This window comes from Citrus sinensis, chromosome 4 (genome assembly GCF_022201045.2).
Source record: "Citrus sinensis cultivar Valencia sweet orange chromosome 4, DVS_A1.0, whole genome shotgun sequence".
Classification (NCBI taxonomy): Eukaryota; Viridiplantae; Streptophyta; class Magnoliopsida; order Sapindales; family Rutaceae; genus Citrus; species Citrus sinensis.
The window spans coordinates 15,954,189-15,957,478 of record NC_068559.1 but is presented as its reverse complement, the minus strand read 5'-3'; positions in this window follow the sequence as shown (position 1 = coordinate 15,957,478).

Genomic DNA, 3,290 nt, shown 5'->3' with positions numbered 1-3,290 from the left:
ATGTTGCCGAAAGACAATTGCATATTTCCAGTCCTGCATTGAATGTGAGCATCCGCAGTTGCCAAGAAAGGTCGGCCTAGAATAATGGGGATGTGCTTCCTTGAATCCTGTATTGGTTGAGTGTCAATTACAATGAAATCAACAGGAAAATAAAACTTGTCTACCTGGATAAGCACGTCCTCCACAATACCACGAGGTATTTTTGTGGACCGATCTGCAAGTTGTAACACCACTGGAGTTGGGTGTAATTCTCCCAGTCCAAGTTTCATGAATACAGAGTAAGGCAGAAGATTTACACTAGCTCCTAAATCCAACAAAGCATTCTCAATTGTGTGGTTCCCTATACTACATGAGATAGTGGGGGAGCCTGGGTCTTTGCATTTTAAAGGAATTTTATGTTGGAGTATAGAACTAACGTTTTCTGTTAAAAATGCCTTCTTTTGAACATGCATATTTCTCTTTTTAGTACAAAGGACTTTAAGAAACTTGGCATAAGATGGAACTTGTTTTATAGCATCTAGCAAAGGGATGTTAACACTTACCTGTTTGAAGATTTCAAGAATCTCACCTGTGGATTTTCCTTTTTTTCCTTTCGCTAACCTTTGAGGAAATGGAGCTTTCGGAACGTATTCTCGTGGGTTGGTTTCTTCTTTCTCCTCCGGTGATGAGTCATCAACATTCACAGGTACAATTTGATTTTCTTTTGTCACTGGCATCTCCACCTTGTTGTCGACTTCTTTTCCTTTTCGCAAGGTCATTACTGCTTTGACCTCTCCATGCTGTTGTGGTGAACTGGTACTTGCTTCATGTACTCCTTTAGGATTAGGCACTGGTTGACTTGGAAACTTACCTTTCTCAACGGTCATTGCCAAGGTTTGAACTGAAGAAGCAAGTTGTCCCACCATCTTCTCGAGGCTTGAAACAGATTGAGCTTGTGAGTTGAAGCCTGCTCTCAACTCATTTCGTAGTCCATCAATGGTGCGGTTCTGTTGCTCAATCGTGGAGTGAGTAACATTCCTAAAATTCTGGAATGCATCCTCCCATGGTCTAGGTTGAGAGTGGTTCTGGTTCTGATTGTATGGTCTAAATGGTGGCTGAGAGGCTTGAGGATTTTGTGGAATTGGTGGAGCTGGAGCTATTGGTCCATTCTGTTGGAATCCTTGAGACCATGAAAAATTGGGGTGGTCTCTCCATCCAGGGTTATATGTGTTGGAGTATGGGTTGTAATATGATGGCTTTCTCATGACACCTATGGCATTGGCTTGATCTGAGTATGAGTCATGGTCATGTGGCTCTGTTGATTTAGCAGTCGATAATGATGCTATTTGTCGAGAGAGACCTTCAATTATCGCTTTGACTTCTTTAATTTCTGAACTTGATTCGCCAATTTGAACCTCATTCACTCCTTTAATTCTTCTAGTAGTCCTGAGTGATCGACTCCGTTGTTGGGAATTATCTGCTTGTCGTTGGAAGAATTCCCAAATTTCTGACGCACTTTTTGACATTAGCTCTCCTCCACTTGTTGCCATTAGCCATTCTTGCACATTTGGTAGTAATCCCTCCAAAAAGTATTGGCATTGGTGCCATTTCTCATACCCATGATGTGGACACTTCAAGAGTAGCCCATTGAATCGCTCCCATGTCTCGAAAAACTGCTCGTCCTCTCTCTGAGTAAACTCTGAGATTTCCCTGCGAATAGCATTGGTTTTATGCACTGGGAAATATTTATTCAAAAATTTAGTTACCATTTGTTCCCATGATGAAATGCTATTAGCAGGCAACGTATTTAACCATGAACGAGCTCTATCCTTTAAAGAAAATGGGAATAGTCTAAGTTTAACATCATCATCTGAAAAATTCTCATATTTGAATGTTTGACAAATGGCATGAAAATCATTCAAATGATTATATGGATCCTCATTTTCTAGGCCATAAAATGTAGGGAGACAATTTAACACACTAGGTTTTAATTCAAAACTCCTAGCAGCTACATTTGGGTATCTTATGCATGTCGTGCTCAAATTAGCTAAGGGACTAAAATAGTCCTTAAATGGCCTCTCCTGTGGTGCTTGTAAATCCATTTTATTTTTAACGTGTTTGTGTGTGCGAAGTGTTTTTTCTAATTCAAGGTCTATAGGTTCAAGATTAGGTAATAATGACCTACGACCATGCATGCAAAATAAATAAAATAAAAATAAAGATGCAAACAAAACAAAAAATAAAGATGGGAACAAAACAAATAAAAATAAAGAAGAGGGAGAAATTACGATACTAACCTTATTGCGCTATTACAACCTTTCTATAAAAATACACAAAAATAAATACGTGAAAGAAATTAACTAAAAATTAAATTAATAAGATAAACAAAAAAAAATTACAAAGAAAAATAAATGGAAAATTAAATTACAAAATTTTAAAGAAGAGAAAAAGAAAAGAAATACTAACCTTTAAATGTAGATTCACTTTTTTTTTTCTTTTTTTTTAATAATAAAAAAAAATACAAGAAAACAAATAAAAGAAATTATTCACAAAAATTAATTCTATGAATTAAAATTACTTACCTCCCCGGCAACGGCGCCAAAAACTTGTTGTGCAAATTTTAATGTACTCGCAAGCGCACGAATCTATTGTAGTATAGACTAATGGTGACGAGTGTCGATCCCACGAGGAGGTGGATTTTAATTGTATATAGAATTAATTTTGTAAATGAGTGGTTGGATTTTTTGGTGGAAATGATTTGGAATATGCTAAAACTTAAATTAAAATGGCGATAATAAATTCTGAAATTGGAATTGAAATGACGAGAATAAATTGAAGCGAAGATCTATTGAAATGACGTACTTGGGTATCTGGATCCGTATCAACATGCATCATGGGCTAAATAATCCGTATTAATGCCAATTAAATCATGAGGGGGGAATCCACACCTCATGAACCACGCTCTAATCAATATGGTGCTAAGGGCTTATCGTGCCAAATAATAATAACCTTATACTAGAGAGCCGGTGTAACCAAGGCGGTATCTAGACAAGACTATTATTATTTGTCGACGAGAAGTCAAAACATCCACAAAAATTAGAGGGGAAGAGAAAATAAATTTACCAAATTAAGCCCATGACACATGTTGAGACTTCACCTTCAACCCAAGCTTGAAAGAAAATTAGCCACTCATAATTGAACTAGGGGCAAAATGGGAATTTATTAAAATACGAAGAAAATACAAGATGGAGAGGGAATTACAGAAAATGGATCCCAAAAATGGATTCAGAGATATCAAATTAGGGGGGGGA